At 48.1% G+C, this 18,019-nt stretch overlaps 1 long non-coding RNA gene across 1 annotated transcript; it reads right to left on the bottom strand.

Annotated features, from left to right (window-relative positions):
• Positions 1 to 10,925: 10,925 nt before the first annotated feature.
• On the bottom strand, positions 10,926 to 13,723 carry LOC123566937 (uncharacterized). Its single transcript, XR_006689656.2, has 2 exons — positions 13,524 to 13,723; positions 10,926 to 11,354 (listed from the first exon to the last, which is right to left on the bottom strand). It is a non-coding gene; the product is annotated as an uncharacterized lncRNA (long non-coding RNA).
• Between the last annotated feature and the right edge of the window lie 4,296 nt (positions 13,724 to 18,019).

Raw genomic sequence — 18,019 nt, 5'->3', positions numbered from 1 at the left:
TGGAGCCTGCGCTCTGCTCTCCTTCAGGCCGCTCGCTGGGAAATGGGCAAGGTAGGGCATGTGCGACCTCAGGGTGGCAGACTTTCGTTTCAGCATCTCTTCCCCTACCCCCAGGGGAGTGGTGTCATCCAACTCTCCAGTTTCTTGCAACTCAGAGTGTGGTCCTGGGACCAGCAGTATCAGCAGCACCTGGCAGCCAGTTAGAAAACTGGAACTGCGACTGGGCGCTATGGCTCATGCCTGTAATCCCAGGACTTTGGGAGGCCGAGGCAGGAAGACCACGGGTCGGGAGTTCGAGACCAGCCTGACCAACATGGTGAAACCCCATCTCTACTAAAAATACAAAAATTAGCTGGGCGTGGTGGCGCACACCTGTAATCCCAGCTACTCATGAGGCTGAGGCAGGAGAATTGCTTGAACCTGGGAGATGAAGGTAGCAGTGAGCCTAGATTGCGCTACTTCACTCCAACCTGGGCAACAGACAGAGCGAGACTCCGTCTCAAAAAAAAAAAAAAAAAAGAAAAGAAAAGAAAAGAAAAGTGGAATTGCTGGGCTCACCCAGGCGTGCTGAGTCAGAATCCACATGTTAATGAGATTTTCCTGAGAGCTTCTTCCGTACACTGAAGTCAGAGAAGTTCAGCGCTAGCCTCTCCTCTATCTACAGATATGAGTCCCATTCATAGGAGGACACTTCCTCAAGGATGCGGGGCACAGGGATGCCTGTTTTGTCCAAGACCTGCAGACTTGAGCAGGGCTCAGTGGTTCCCTGGGCCTGTAATCACAGCTACTTGAGAGGCTGAGGTGGGAGGATGGCTTCAGCCAGGAGTTGGAAACCAACCTGAGCAACATAGCAAGACCTTATCTCTAAAAAAAGAAACAGAGGTGGCTGGGAGCGGTGGCTCATGCCTGTAATCCCAGCACTTTGGGGGGCCGAGGTGGGCAGATCACCTGAGGTCAGGAGTTCAAGACCAGCCTGGCCAACATGGTGAAACCCCATCTCTACTAAAAATACAAAAAATTAGCCGGGCGTGGTGGCGGGCACCTGTAGTCCCAGCTACTCAGGAGGTTGAGGCAAGAGAATCTCTTGAACCCGGGAGGTGGATGTTGTGATGAGCCGAGATCGCACCACTGCACTCCAGCCTGGGCGACAAGAGCGAGACTCCGTCTCAAAAAAAAAAAAAAAAGAAAGAAAGAAAAGAAAAAGGAAAAGATCCACAGTCTCTCTGGGGCTTCTGCCTTCCAAACTTCCCTCCCTTCCAACCCAAAGCCAGGCACTTGCCTCCCCCATGCCCCTGCCTTACCTTTTCATTTGATTGTTTTTTACCTTTTTACTTTATTTTTTTTGAGACAGGGTCTTGCTCTGTCACCCAGGCTGGAGTGCAGTGGCGCCATCTCACTGCAACCTCTGCCTTCCGGGCTCAAGTGATTCTCCTGCCTCAGCCTCCTAAGTACCTGGGACCACAGGTGCCTGCCACCACGCCCGGCTAATTTTTGTATTTTTAGTAGAGACAGGGTTTTGCCATGTTGGCCAGGCTGGTCTCGAACTCCTGAGCTCAAGTGATCCACCCGCCTCACCTCCCAAAGTGTTGGGATTACAGGCGTGAGCCGCTGCACCCAACCTCCCTTTTTATTTTAAGTAACCCTTTTCTTTTAGAATAGTTTAACCTTATAGCAAAGTTGCAGATGGTACAGAGAGCTGTCATGTACCCTCACTCAGGAACCTCTGTGGTTAATGTCTACGTCATGGTAGATTTGTCGCAACAAGCAAGCAACATCAGTACATTGCTACTAACTAAACTTGCCACTTTATTTAATCAGATTTCACTAACATCCTTTCTCTAAAGGAAGCTTTTCCACTAACAGCCCTTTTCTGATTCAGGATGTTAGAAAAGTGGATGCCATCCAGGATGCCACATTACATTTGGTCATCACATTGTCTTAGTCTGTGTCTGTGACAGTTTCTCAGGCTTTCCCTGCTTTTCATTCCCTTAACAGTTTAGAGGAGTACAGGTCAGGGATTCTGTAGAATGTCCCTCAATCTGGAATTTTCTGCTAGTTTTCTCATGGTTATGTTACCCGAAAGGGGTCCCGATCCCTTTAAGAGGTTAAAGCCTCTGCTTTAACACAAGCCAGACATCCTTCATTTTTGCATAGCAACATTGAATGGGAAACATCCCCTGTCTTTCCCACTTTGAGCCTTCAAGCTGCTTGTGCTCTGTGAGGCAGCTCTTGTTCCCACCCCAGATCTAGGGACGCCTGTTGCCAAATGCGGAAGAATGAGAACTTAGAGAGATTCCACAGGGGCTCTGTGGAATCCAAGAGAGGGTTCTTGGATCTTGCACAAGAAAGAATTCGAGGTGAATCCAGAAAGTGAAAGCAAGTTTATTAGGAAAGTAAAAGAATAAGAGAATGATTACTCCATAGGCAGAGCAGCCCCGAGGGCTTCTGTTATTTGTGGTTATTTCTTGATTATATGCTAAACAAGGGGTGGATTATTCATGAGTCTTCCTGGAAAGGGATGGGCAATTCCTGGACCTGAGGGTTCCTCTCCTTTTTAGACCATATAGGGTAAGTTCCAGACATTGCCATGGCATTTGTAAACTGTCATGGTGCTGGTGGGAGTGTCTCTTAGGATGCTAATGCATTATAATTAGCATGTAACGAGCAGTGAGGACGACCAGAGGTCACTCAGAATGATTCAGGAAACTGAATTTTACTCAAGTTGAAGGAGAACATTAGTGTTAGATTAGAGTGATGGGAGCCGGGTGTGGCAGCTCACACCTGCAATCCCAGCACTTTCTGAGGCAGAGGTGGGATGATGACTTGAGCCCAAGAGTTGAAGACTAGACTGGGCAATGTGGTGAGACCTCTTCTCTACAAAAAATAAAAAATTAGCTTGGCATGATGGCACACACCTGTAGTCCCAGCTACCTGGGAGGCTGAGGTAGGAGGATGATTTGAGCTCAGGAAGTTGAGGCTGCAGTAAGCTGTGATGGTGCCACTGCACTCCACCCTGGGTAACAAAGTGACATTCTGTCTCAAAAAAAAAAAAAAAATAGTGATGGGGAACAGGGCTGTGCTGAATGTATGAGGGAGATACTCAGGTATGAAGAAGCCCTACTGTTTGTATTTTTTTGTATTTATTTTGCATTCTGAATTATCCCTTTGTATTAGTCTGTTCTTGCATTGATATAAAGAAATACCTGAGGCTGGGTAACTTACACAGAAAAGACATTTAATTGCTCATGGCTTTGCAGACTGTGCAAGAAGCATGGCACCGATATCTACTCAGCTTATGGCGAGGCCTCAGGAAGCTTCTAATTGTGGTAGAAGGAGAAGCAGAAGCTGGCCTATCACAGGGTGAGACAGTCAGGGCAGGATGGAGGGGGTGCCACACCCCCCCCACTTTCTTTTTCTGAGACAGGACTGTTCCCAGGCTAGAGTACAGTGGCACAATCAGACCTCACTGCAGCCTCCACCTTCCAGACTCAAGTGATCCTCCCCCATCAGCCTCCTGAGTAGCTGGGACCACAGGCGAACACCACAATGATCGGTACTTTTTCATTTTTTGTAGACAGAGTCTTGCCATGTTGCTTAGGTTGGTCTCAAACTCCTAGGCTCAAGTCATCCTCCTGCCTTGGCCTCTCAAAGTGCAGGGATTACAAATGTGAGCCATTGTTCCTGGCCACCATACCCTCTTCAACAACCAGATCTCACGTGAACTCAGAGTGAGAACTCACTCATTATTGTGAGGACAACACCAAGCTATTCATGAAGGATCTGTCCCCATGACCCAAACACCTCTCACCAGGCCCCACCTCCAACACTGGGGATTACATTTACTTACTTACTTTTTTATTCATTTATTTTTTTATTCATATATTTTTTTGAGATGGAGTCTAGCTCTGTTGCCCAGGCTAGAGTGCAGTGGCACGATCTCAGCTCACTGCAACCTCCGCCTCCCGGGCTCCAGCAATTCTTCTGCCTCCCAAGTAGCTGAGACTACAGGCGTGTGCCACCATGCCCGGCTAATTTTTGTATTTTTAGTAAAGACGGGATTTCACCATGTTGGCCAGGCTGGTCTCAAACTCCTGAGCTCAAGTGATCTGCCTGCCTCGGCCTCCCAAAGTGCTGGGATTATAGGCATGAGCCACCATGCCCGGCCTGGGGATTACATTTAAACATGAGATTTGAAAGGGACGAACACCCAAACTCTAACACCTGTTCCATACAGGTAGTATATATATGTGCCTCTGCTTTAACACAAGCCAGACATCCTTCATTTTTGCATAGCAACATTGAATGGGAAACATCCCCTGTCTTTCCCACTTTGAGCCTTCAAGCTGCCTGTGCTCTGTGAGGCAGCCCTTGTTCCCACCCCAGATCTAGGGACGCCTGTTGCCAAATGCGGAAGAATGAGAACTTAGAGAGATTCCACAGGTGCTCTGCCAAGCAGACGTGATACTCAAGAAAGAAAACTCTGGCCTCTGGGTGGACTCCATGTCTTTTGAGTCCTAAGTGCAGAAGGTGAAGAGGTGCCTAAGACTCTCACTGACCCGCCCACCTCTGCAGCACGACCTTCCAGTCCTAGAGAAATCTGTAGCATTATATTCAACTTTCAGAATTCTGCCTTCAGTGTCAAGCGTGCAGGGTTCCAGGATTGTCCGGACCTGGTGAAATACTGGTATTTGTCCTCCCTGAAAGGATAAGTTATGATCAACAGTCATACACATGTCAGATAGAAGTCGGCCTTTGGAACGTTCCGTAGGATTCTTTGCCACCCTCCACAGAATGCATGGTGGGTCAGATACTGTGACACTGGCCAATTCTCTCTCGGGAATGGTGGCGGATAGGTAGGTGAAGACAGGACACTCGGCTGGCATCAACGTGAATTCTAGTTGTTTGCAGAGGATACAGCGTGGAAGAATGTTCTCGGCCTCTGAGAAGAATTGGCCCTTCTATCCAGCTGGACATACTCTTGAGGCGCACACCTCCAACAGAGAGAGGGGCAACAGGTGCCCCAAAGCTACTGGCAATTGCTTTAGTCAGTTCTGTTCAGTGGCAGGGAATGGGATCCTACCAAAAGTAGCTTGATATAACAGCTGCAGAGGATTCCTCTTTTTAGAAAAAGATTTTTATTTTCAATTTTTGTGGGTATCTAGTAGGTGTATATATTTACAGGGTACATGAGGTATTTTGATACAAGCATACAATGGGTAATAATCACATTAGGGTAAATGAGGTATCCATCACCTCAAGCATTTATCCTTTCTATGTCTTATAAATAATCCACTTATATTCTTTTAGTTTTTTAAGTGTACAATAAATTATTGTTGACTGTAGTCACTCTGTTGTGCTATCAAATACTAGGTCTTGTTCATTCTTTCTATTACAACTAATATGTTTTTGTACCCATTAATCATCTCCCCGCCCCCAACCATTACTCTTCCTAGCCTCTGGTAACCATTGTTCTACTGTCATGAGTTCAGTTGTTTTAATTTTTAGCTCCCACAAATAAATGAGAATATGAGAAGTTTGTCTCTCTCTCTCCCTTTTTTTTTTTTTTTTTTTTTTTTGATATGGAGTCTCACTCTGTTGCCTAGGCCGGAATGCAGTGGTGCAATCTCAGCTCACTGTAACCTCTACCTCCCAGGTTCAAGTGATTTTCCTGTCTCAGTCTCCCAAGTAGCTGGGACTATAGGCACACACCACCACGCCCGGTTAATTTTTTGTATTTCACCATGTTGGCCAGGCTGGTCTTGGACTTCTGGCCTGATCTGCCCACCTTGGCCTCCTGAAGTGCTAGGAATATAGGTGTGAGCCACCCCGCCTGGCCAGAAGTTTGTCATTCTGTGCCTGGCTTTTTTCACCTAACATAATGATCACCAGTTCCATCCATGTTGTTGCAAATGACAGGATCTTTTTTTTTTTTTTTTTTGAGACAGAGTGTTGCTTTGTCATTCAAGCTGAATTGCAGTGTCGTGATCTCAGCTCACTGCAACCTCCATCTCCCAGGTTCAAGTGATACTCCTGCCTCAGCCTCCCAAGTAGCTGGGATTACAAGCGCATGTAACCACGTCTGGCTAATTTTTGTATTTTTAGTAGAGAGAGGGTTTCACCATATTGACCAGGTTGGTCTCAAACTCCTGACCTCAAGTGATCTGCCCACCTCAGCCTCCCAAAATGCTAGGATTACAGGCGTGAGTCACCGCGACCAGCCGACAGGATCTTTCTTTTTTATGACTGAATAGCACTCCGCTGTGTATAAGTACCACATTTTCTTTATCCATTTGTCTGTGATGGACACTTAGGTTGTTTCCAAATCCTGGCTATTGTGAATAGTGCTGCAATAAATATGGCAGTGCAGATAACTCTTTGATAAGCTGGTTTTCTTTCTTTTGGATATATAGTCTTTGATAAGCTGGTTTTATCAGTGGGATTGCTGGATCGTATGGTAGCTCTGTTTTTAGTTGTTTGAGGAACTTCCAAACTGTTCTCTAAGGCCAGGTGCAGTGGCTCACGCCTGTAATTCCAGCACTTTGAGAGACTGAGGCGGGCGGGTCACCTGAGGTCAGGAGTTCAATACCAGCCTGGACAACATGGTGAAACCCCGTCTCTACTAAAAATACAAAAATTAGCTAGGCGTGGCAGCAGGTGCCTGTAATCCCAGCTACTCGGGAGGCTGAGGCAGGAGAATCTCTTGAACCTGGAAAGCAGAGGTTGCAGTGAGCCGAGATTGCACCACTGCACCCCAGTCTGGGTGACAAGAACTAAACTAGGTCTCAAAAAAAAAAAAAAAAGACTACCCTTTTTGTGTAAGTTAGCCTGAGTGGGTTTCTGTCTGTTATACCTCCAGAAAAGCCTAAGACAGGGTATATTATACGGGTTCAGAGAATGTCACAGAAAGAAGGGCAGGAAGTACACTGGGGCTCAGGAATTGGGAAAATTCTCTCTCTCTCTCTCTCTCAATTTGCTCATATGGTTCTCTTCTCTCCTATCTATCTCAGCAGGCTAGCTTTCTTCTTTTTTTCCATCAGTAAGTCCCCAACCAAGTTGTTGTCCTAGTCCTGAATCTATACAACCTTCAGTTCCAGCCATCAGACTGTAATCTCTACCTCTCAGTTTATTTATTTTTTATTTATTTATTTTTTTGAGATGGAGTCTTGCTCTGCCGCCCAGGCTGGAGTGCAGTGGCACGATCTCAGCTCACTGCAAGCTCCGCTTCCCAGGTTCACGCCATTCTCCTCCCTCGGCCTCCCGAGTAGCTGGGACTATAGGTGCCCGCCACCACGCCCAGCTATTTTTTGTTGTATTTTTAGTAGAGACGGGGTTTCACCGTGTTAGCAAGGATAGTCTCAATCTACTTACCTCGTGATCAGCCTGCCTCAGCCTCCCAAAATGCTGGGATTACAGGTGTGAGCCACCGTGCCTGGCCTACATCTCAGTTTAAATATGAGGGGGAGGCCAGGCCTGGTGGCTCATGCCTGTAATCCGAGCACTTTGGGAGGGCGAGATGGGCAGATCACCTGAGGTCAGAAGTTCGAGACCAGCCTGGCCAACACGGCGAAACCCCATCTCTACTAAAAATACAAAAATTAGCTGGGTGTGGTGGCAGGCACCTGTAATCCCAGCTACTTGGGAGGCTGAGGGAGGAAAATCGCTTGAACCCAGGAGGTGGAGGTTGCAGTGAGCTGAGATCACACCACTGCACTCCACCCTGGGTGACAGAGCAAGAATCCATCTAATAATAATAATAATAATAATAAATATGAGAGGAAGAGGGAGAGAGAGAGAGGTTGATTCTGCCCTATGTCTTGGTTCCCTTTGGGTCAAGTATCCACTCCTGCTCACACAGACCGTGACTGGAGGAGGAGGCTCACACAGCACATTAATCACTGCCCTCCCACTGGCCTTAAAAGAAGAGACAGAAGTTGGCCGGGCATGGTGGCTCAAGCCTGTAATCCCAGCACTTTGGGAAACTGAGGCGGGCAGATCATGAGGTCAGGAGATCAAGACCATCCTGGCTAATACGGTGAAACCCCATCTCTACTAAAAATACAAAAAAATTAGCCGGGCGTGGTGGCTGGCACCTGTAGTCCTAGCTACTTGGGAGGCCGAGGCAGGAGAATGGCGTGAACCTGGGAGGCAGAGCTTGCAGTGAGCCAAGATCGCGCCACTGCACTCCAGCCTGGGCAACAGAGCAAGACTCTGTCTCAAAAAAAAAAAAAAAAAAAAAAAAGAAGAGACAGAAGTTTAACTCAAAGTAGCCCACCAAGGGGAAAGGAACGGCTTAGCTCCCATAAGTGATACGAACAGAGGAGGGAGGGCTTCTGGAACAATTGGGTCCAGAAACACCAATAATGTCACTGGGACTCGGCTCCCTTCTCTGTGCTGGCCTCATTTCCTCATGTTGGACCTTCGTGTGGGACATGGGAAGACTGACAACTTGAGGATTCTGTCACCTCAACTAGTGACTTCAGGGTCAAGAAAGGCCCTTTGTCTGCTATGGCCTGTATGTAAAATCCCAGTTAAGGAGCTGATCAACCGGTCTGAGTCAAGCGCCTTTCCCTGGGTTGGTCTTCCCTGGGCCAGGGCTGCAAGGTGGTCAGCAGCCCCTCCGTGCCCACGTTGTTGAGGGGGGGACTTTCTCAAAGGGCGGAGCTGGTCGGGAGAGTTCTGGTCGCTGTGCTTGTTCTGTAGTGTGACACCCCTGTCAGGGGCTGGGGCTGTGGCAGAGAAACTAGCAGGGAAGCCAGGTGAGGAAGGTGGCAGTTAACGGCTCTGGACGCTCCTCTTCTGTGGTCCTGATCAGTTCTTACTCCCAGGCCTGGCTTTGCAGACCTGAATCATTCTGATGACAGCTCTTTGGCCTCCTTTATGTTCTTGTTCTCCCTGGAACTTTAGTGTCCTGCTAGGACTCATTCTGCCTGGCCTCAGCCGATGGGCTCTGGAGCCTGCTTCCACTCTCGGGGAGGATTCCCGAAGCAGGGCTCTGAGCCAGAGCCTGCCACTCCCCTGTCATGGGTTGGCACTGCCCACTGGGGCTGGAGGCCTTGGCTCCCAGGGGCCACTGGAGCCAGAAGAGGTCACTGTTTGGAGCTGAAATGGTGTGCACCCGCTACGGCATTACCAGCCCAGGCATTTGGCCTGGAGGATCCCAAACTGAGCTGGCTTCTGCCCCACGGAGGGAGCGTGTTCCTAGCCCTTCTAGTAGCAATGACGAGCCCCTCTCTGTGTGGACTTCTGTCATCCCCAAGTCTTAAGCAAAGTTTTGTCAATTGCTAACAAGAATAGAAGGACCTTAGAGGTCAGAGGCCTGCAGGCAAAGCCTGCCTTCAAAACTGAGACATGGGGAGACGCCAGGATTACTTCACAACTCCAGCTGTCTCTCAAACAAGTCTGTTCAGACATCTTCAAATAAGCATCTAGCACTTCTCTCTGCCAGAATGTTGACACTCAGGCTGGCTTGCCCAGGGCTGAGTGATGCCTCCGTGGCTCTGGGTAGAACACCCTCCTGGGCTTGGAGGCACAGCCATCGCCAAGAGGCAGGAGAGTAAGGCGGGGCATTCCTGCTTCTCAATCAGTACCTCTTCTGTCCACAGAATCCCTCAGCACAAACCACCTGATACATTGGACAAATCTGTCTGGACTCTTCAAAGATTCCATTCTTGGGAGTGAGGAAAGAGGAAGGACTGTTTTCCCTTCCCCCACCATCCCTTCCTATTCCCCACCTCTCAGCTCTGGCCAGGAGATTCCAAGAGTGGCTGAAGCTTGGAGATTTCAGTAGAGGCCTCGGATGGGGAAGGACCTTGACCTCGTCTCACTGGGCAGCCTGGGGTGTACTGCCCCCGGGACCTACAGTCCTGCAGAGGTGGGAACTGGCCTCAGTTAAGATCTAGTAAGTGCCAGGATGGACGTACCTCTTGTGTGAATTCAGGAACTCCCTTTTAACAACCTTCTTATTTTGAAAAAAATTTTAACCCACTGAAAAGCTAAAAGAATAGTATAATAAACTCTCAAATACCTTTTCACTGATAATGAGTATTTTACTACATTTTATTCTCTCTTTTTTATAAAAACACATGGATGTTCATGCATAGATGTAATTATTTTAGTTTTTGTGTGTGAGCCATCATTTGAATATAAGTTTATGTTTCAGACATAACCCTTTATCTGTAAATACTTTTTACCATATATTTAGGTTTTGTTTGTTTGTTTTGTTTTGTTTTGTTTTGTTTTGAGGGTGTTGCTCTGTTATCCAGGCGGCAGTGCAGTGGTGCAGTCACGGCTCACTGCAGTCTTTACTTGCTGGGCTCAAGCGATCCTCCTGCCTTAGCCTGCTGTGTAGCTGAGACCACAGGCACATGCTACCACACCCAGCTAATTTTTTAATTTTTTATTTTGTGGATACGAGGTGTTACTTTGTTGCCCAGGCTGGTCTCCAGCTCCTGAGGCTTGACTTCCTGGGCTCAGGCAATCCTCCCGCCTCAACCTCCCTAAATGTTGGGATTACAAGGCATAAGCCACCACACCTGGCCGGCACATATCCCTTAAGAATAAATACATTCTCAGTCTGGGCTCGGTGGCTCAAGCCTGTAATCCCAACACTTTGGGAGGCTGAGGTGGGCGGATCACCTAAGGTCAGGAGTTCAAGACCAGCCTGGCCAACATGGTGAAACCCCATCTCTACTAAAAATACAAAAATTAGTTGGGTGTGTGATGGCGGGTGCCTGTAATCCCAGCTACTCAGGAAGCTGAGGCAGGAGAATCGCTTGAGTCTGGGAGGTGGAGGTTGTAATGAGCCGAGATTGCGCCATTGCACTCCAGCCTGGGTGACAGAGCAAGACTTGGTCTCAAAAAATAATAATAATAATAATAAATATATTCTCTTACATTTCCTCAGGACAATTACCAAGTCAAGGACATATCATTGATACAACACACTATTCATCTATTACATGGTCCACATTCAAATTTTACCCTTTGTCCCAATACTGTCGTTTAAAGCATTTTTCTTTTGACCAGATCCAGGGTCTGGTCCAGGATTTTGTGTTGCAGTCAGTTGTCATATCTCTTTAGTTTTCTTTAACAAGGTAAAGTTCTTCTCAATCATTGTTGACTTTCGTTATATTGACTTTTCTGAAGAGTTTGGCTGTCTGGTAGTTTTCTCATGATTAGATTCCATTTATGCATTTTTGACAGGGATGCTGCATGAGCAATGCTGTGCCCTTCTCGGTGCATCGGTTTGCCCCATTATTGGTGATGCTACCTTTGATCACTTGGTTAACATGGTTCCTGCCAGATCTATCCAGTGTAAAGGTTATTGTTTTTCCCCTTCGAAATTAATCAGTACTCTGTGGAAAAATACTTTGAGACTGTCCTTTCCCCAGCAAATTTTTGCCCAATAGTTTTAGCATCCATTGATGATTCTTTTCAGAATCAATCACTACCGTAGTGGTTGCAAAATGGAGTTGACTCAACATCTAGAATTAGCTGTTGTATATTTCACTTTCCACCTTAAGTCACTGAGGCTCAGAAAAGTTAATAACTTGCCCAAGGCCACAAAGCAGCGAGATTCAGACTCAGGCCTGTCTGACTCCAGAGCGTGCTGCTGCGGTGACTCTCCAGCTATGGGACCTGGGATGTGATGAGATGTTCACCCACCAACATCTCCCCCACTGCACACTCCACCCCTTGCTTCCCTCCCTAAATATGAGACTGAGGCTCTGGTCACAGTTGGATGGAGAGAAATGGGCTGCAGGGTCAGCTTTGCAACTCCCCATCCTCCAGCCTTCCCTCTAGTCCCCGCCGTGAATTCCAAAATCTGATATCCAGAGCAGAGGTCTCACCAAGAAGTTACCTCGATTATCCTGCCCCCTCCCACAACACACACACACACACACACACACACACACACACACACAGACAGAGCTGAGAGGCTCTCTCTTCTCCTGACCTTGGAGAAGAGGGAGAGGGAGTATAGGGAGAGTGTGTGCTTGTTATGGGTTGAGCTTTGTCAAGCAAGTAAGAAGTGTGTATGATTGGAGCAGAGCCAGAAGGCAGAGTTACAGGGCAACTGCACTTGGAAGAGATCCTGAGAATGCAGTTTGCACAGGTGTGTGAGTGTATATGTGTGTGTATAGTTGAGAATTCTAGAAGGGAAAAAGAGGAGACAGGGAGGGCATATAGGTAGTGCTTGAAAGTACAGACTTTTGCTGGGACCGGCAGTATCAGCATCACCTGGGAGCCAGTTAGAAAGGTGGAATTGCGGCCAGGCATGGTGGCTTATGCCTGTAATCCTAGCACTTTGGGAGGCCGAGGTGGGCGGATCACCTGAGGTCAGGAGTTTGAGACCAGCCTGGCCAACATGATGAAACCCTGTATTTTGTAAAAATACAAAAATTGGTCAGGCGTGGTTGCACACGCCTGTACTCCCAGCTGCTCAGGAGGCTTAGGCAGGAGAATCACTTGAACCCAGGTGGCAGAGGTTTCAATCATCTGAGGTCACACCACTGTACTCCAGCCTGGGTGACAGAGTCTCACTCTGTCACACACACACAAAAGTGCGGACTCTTGACCAGGCGTGGTGGCTCACACCTGTAATCTCAGTACTTCGGGAGGTCAAGGCAGGTGGATCACTTGAGCCCAGGAGGTCAAGACCTGCCTGGGTAACATAGTGAGACCCCATCTCTGTAATGATAAAAATAAACACAAATATTTTTAAAACCACTGACCCAGGCTGGAAGCAGTGGCTCATGCCTTGTAATCCCACCACTTTGGGAAGCCAAGGTGGGAGGATTGCTTGAGCCCAGGAGTTTGGACCAGCCTGGGCAACATGGCAAGACCTCATTTCTACAAAAAAAAAAATTTAAAAATTAGCTGAGCATGTTGGTGCATGCTTGTAGTTCCAGCTACTCAGGGTGGGAGGCTGAGATGGGAGGATTGCTTGAGCCCAAGAGGTCAAGGCTGCAGTGAGCTGTGACTGGGCCACTGCACTCCAGCCTGGGCAACAGAGCAAGACCCTGTCTCAAGAAAAGAAAAGAAAAATGGGAAGAGAAGGGGAGGGGAAGAGGGAGGAGAGTGATTCTGGAAACAGACTGCTGGAATTTTTTTTTTTTTTGAGATGGAGTCTTGCTCTGTTGTCCAGGCTAGGAGTGCAATGGCACAATCTCGGCTCACTGCAACCTCTGCCTCCTGGGTTTGAGCAATTGTCCTGCCTCAGCCTCCCAGGTAGCTGGGACCACAGGCACCTGTGACCACGCCTGGCTAATTTTTGTATTTTTAGTAAAGATGGGGTTTTGCCATATTGGTCAGGCTGATCTTAAACTACTGGCCTCAGGTGATCCACCCGCCTTGGCCTCCCAAAGTGCTCAGATCACAGGGATGAGCCACCGTGCCTAGCCTGACTGCTGGAATTTGAACCTTGGGCCCACCACCAACCTGTGTAACCTTAGACAGGTAAGTTACTTCACCTCTCTAGGCCTTGTTTTTGTCACCTGTAAAATGGACATAACAGTACCTACCTCATCAGGTTGTTGTGGGGAGTAAATGAATGAATCTGTGTGAAGTGCTTTGCTCAGGTGAGTTACCACTTAGACAATGTTGGGGATGTGCTGAAGAGGAAGACGAGGTAGGTGATGTTGGCAGGCGGAGGAGCCCTGGAAGGCCTCGCTCCAGGAAAATCCCCACATTCGGAGAGAACCCAGGTTGGTTATTGCAGAGACTGTGGATGACAGAGAGGCAGGATGGATGACAGAAATATCTGGGCAGGGAGGGCCGGATGACTCACTCATTCACTTGTTTACATTTTGTCTCTCACCTGCTTCCAGAAAGGCTTTGAAGTGGTTCCTAATTAAAATGAAAGCCTCAGGTGCCTCAGCCTGCTGAGCTGGGAAAGCTGGAGAGTGGCTTGGGCGAGGTTGGCACAGTGTTGCAGGTCCTGGGCTCACCCAGAGGGACTGGGGAGTGCAGAGTGAGGTGCAGAAGATGCCAGGGGAGAGGCCAAGGAAAGAATGCAGACTGACCCCTGACTCTGTGACCACCTGGCCCTGGGCCAGACAGAGAGGAGGTTTCATGTAAAGATTGGACATCGCCAAGCACGGTGGCTCACGCCTGTAACCCCGCACTTTGGGAGGCCAAGGTGGGTGGATCACCTGAGGTCAGGAGTTCAAGACCAGCGTGGCCAACCTGGTGAAACCCAGTCTCTACTAAAAATACAAAAATTAGCTGGGTGTGGTAGCGGGTGCCTGTAGTCCCAGCTAATCAGGAGGCTGAGGCAGGAGAATCACTTGAACCCTGGAGGTGGAGACTGCAGTGAGCTAAGATTGTACCACTACACTCCACTTTGGTGACAGAGTGAGACTCCGTCTCAAAAAAAATAAATAAAATAAAATAAACAAAAAACAAAACAAAACAAAAAAACAAAGAAAAAGAATAAAGATTGAGCATGTGTAGATTAAACCAGGGCATCTGGGAGAGAGGGGCACCAAGAAGGGGCCAGGAAAGGTCTATGGACTCTGACTGGGCCATTGCCAGTATTAGCGCCATTGGCCGTCTTCGGGCACAGTTCATGTTGTTCAATGTTGTCGGTGTCCAGGCCTGGGCCCTCCAGCTGCCAAAGTGCCGGTTTCCTCCTCCAGGAACCACCAACTTCTCTCCTCTGGAGGGAGAGCTTTTCCTCTCCAGGTCTGGACGCCTCTGGCCTCAGGTTGAAACACTTGTTGGAGGAAATCCTGTCCAACCTCCTCCTCCCTACTCACCGTCTATCCCCGCTCCTGTTCCAACAAGAGTTGGGCCCGACCTGCCCATCCTAATGCAGTCTGGGTGTCCTGGTGGCCCATCTGCCTTTGTTTGGCAGCACAATGACGAGGAAGTCCTTGGCCCCCACCCACTGGGAACCCTTCTTCTCAGGCCACCCGGGGGTCCAGCGCTTTGTCTGCCCCTCCCCCACACCACTTCCTGCCTCTTACCTTGAACATCCTGCCAGCCTCAGCGTCAGCTCAGCTCAGGTTTCTCTAGGAGCACGTTGACAGAGTCCCCACATCACACCAAGTTTTGGCAAGTCCAGCCCCACTCTGACAGACTTTCTGTCACACTTCCTTACAGCTGCTTAAACTGCACTTTAGCATGTAATGGAATACCTTCCATTTAGGAAGGTAGAGGGGGTCTCCCCCAGGCAGGATTAAACATGATGACAGTTCCTAAAAGGAGGGGCTGGGATTTAGACTAAAAAGGTAAGGCAGTCAGACCGGAGGGAGACGATCAGGAGCTGCAGAGCCAGCCTCTGCCAGCCTGGGGAGTGGGGCTGTCCAGGCAGGAGAGGAGGAACGCAGGGTTTCTCTGCTGGGAGGACCCCTGCCTCCATCCCTGCTCTGCAGAAGGGAAACCCCACCTGAGGTCAAGGAAGACGAGGTGGGAGGTAGCTGGACCAGAAGAGAAGGGAGCATCAGGGCTAGGAAGGTACTGGCCTGGGATCCTAAGCCCAGAGGTGGTCAGGCTGGAAGAGGAGAGAAAAGGGGGAAGGCAGGAGGTGCCTGGACAGATAACCTTTGGGCCACAGGCTGGAAAAAGGTGTTCTTATAGTTTGAGATGCATCTATGTGGGTGCAAAGTTCCCCGTTATAAGGAGGAATCATGGGCTGCAAGGAGCAGAAACTTAGATTTGCTTAACCAAAAGCAGGGTGCTTCCTGGAAGGAAACACGGTCTTGTCACAGACTTGAAGTTGCAGAGTTAGAAGTGGATCCAGGGCCTAGATCCAGGAGGTTGACAGTGATAAACTGGAGTTACTCTCCTCAACTCTCTTTCAAACTTTCCCCGTTGTCTACCATTCTCCTATCTACCCTACCCCCATACTCCTGACTGACTTCATTTGCTTCTGTCTGCATTGTGCAATAGATGTCATTTTGAAGTGACTCAGCATCTATATCCCTTCCTAACAGCCCCCAATTTCCCATGGAAGACCGTTGTTAACTGTACCCGGGATTCTGTTTTTATTCAGGTATAGTGAGGCTAACAGATCAAGAGATGATTGCTATTGAAAAGATAATTTGTGTCAGGCACAGTGGCTCACGCCTGTAATCCCAGCACTTTGGGAGGCCAGGGTGGGCGGATCATGAGGTCAGGAGTTCAAGACCAGCCTGGCCAATATGGTGAAATCTCATCTTTATTAAAAATACAAAAATTAGCTGGGCGTGGTGGTGTATGCCTGTAATCCCAGCTACTCAGGAAGCTGAGGCAGGAGAATCACTTGAACCCGGGAGGCAGAGGTTACAGTGAGCTGAGATCATGCCACTGCACTCCAGTCTGGATGACATAGCAAGATTCTGTCTCAAAAAAAAAAAAGAAAAGATAAAAGAAAATATGATTTATTAGGCACAGTTCCCAAGAGGAGGGTCACGGAGTGCCCTGCAGGGCCCTGTGGGGAAGCACACGGGTCAGTCTGGAGGAAGGGCAAAGAACAGGCAGGAGTTTTTCTTGTGGTTTCCATGGGAAAGGCAAGGCAAGTGAGGGTGAGCAGATTTAGATTTAGGATTGGCTAGTTTGAATAATTCTGGTGGGTTGTGGGCTACAGAGGATGTCTCTAGTTGTGTTACCAGAAAGGGGTCCCCATCCAGACCCCAAAAGAGTGTTCTTGGATCTCAAGCAAGAAAGAATTCAGGGCGAGTCCATAGAGTAAAGTGAAAGCAAGTTTATTAAGAAAGTAACCTTTACTTGGCCGGGCATGGTGGCTCACGCCTGTAATCCCAGCACTTTGGGAGGCCAAGGCAGACAGATCACTTGATGCCAGGAGTTCAAGACCAGCCTGGCTAACATAGTGAGACCCTGTCTCTACTAAAAAAAAAAAAAAAAAAAAAAAAATTAGCCAGGTATGGTGGCACATGTCTATAATCCCAGCTACTTGGGAGGCTGAGGCAGAAGAATCACTTGAACCTGGGAGGCGGAGGTTGAAATGAACCAAGATCACACCACTGCACTCTAACCTGAGCGACAGAATGAGACTCTATCTCAAAATAAAATAAAATAAAATAAAATAAAATAAAATAATAACCTTTACCTAAATGAAAGAATGGCCACTGTCAGGCCTCTGAGCCCAAGCTAACCATCATATCCCCCGTGACCTGCATGTATACATCCAGATGGCCTGAAGCAACTGAAGATCAACAAAAGAAGTGGAAATAGCCAGTTCCTGCCTTAACTGATGACATTCCACCATTGTGATTTGTTCCTGCTTCACCCTAACTGATCAATTGACTTTGTGACAATACACCCTCCCCACCCTTGCGATAACGTACTTTGTGATATTCCCCTACCCTTGTGAATGTACTTTGTATGATACACCCTCCCCACCCTTGAGAAGGTACTTTGCAATATCCTCCCCTGCCCATAAGAAGGTACTCAATGCTTCAATATCTCCCTTCCTTAATTTCGGTTCCTTTCTCTTTCTGGTAGAGACAGAGGAGACATGTTTTATCCATGAACTCAAAACTCCAGCGCCGGTCATGGACTGGGGTGTTTAATCACTGCGTGGATGCCTACCTGATTATTTATCCACATTCCAGAGGTGACTGATTACTGTGGGGATGACTGCCTTGATCATTCCCCTTGGTGGCAAGTACCAGCTCCCCTTGGTGGCAAGTACCACTTCCCTCCTCCGTGTCTCTACCCTCTCTTTTCTCTAAACTTACCTTTTTACTATGGGCAACCTTCTGCCCTCTCTTCCTGCTTCTTCTCCCTTAGCCTGTGTTCTAAAAAACTTAAAACTTCTCTAACTCTTGCCTGACCTAAAACCTAAGCATCTTATTTTCTTCTGCAATACTGCTTAGCCCCAATACAAACTCAACAATGGTTCTAAATAGCCAGAAAATGGCACTTTCAATTTCTCCATCCTACAAGATCTAGATAATTTTTGTTGAAAAATGGGCATTCTTTTACACATCGATCCCCTCCAGTCTCTGCTCCCAATGCGACTCATCCCAAATCTTTCTTCTTTCTCTCCTGTCTGCTCCTTCAGTTTCCACCC

This window comes from Macaca fascicularis, chromosome 9, assembly GCF_037993035.2.
Source record: "Macaca fascicularis isolate 582-1 chromosome 9, T2T-MFA8v1.1".
NCBI lineage: Eukaryota > Metazoa > Chordata > Mammalia > Primates > Cercopithecidae > Macaca > Macaca fascicularis.
Note: the sequence above shows the minus strand (reverse complement) of the source record. Positions and strands in the feature narration are given on the sequence as shown.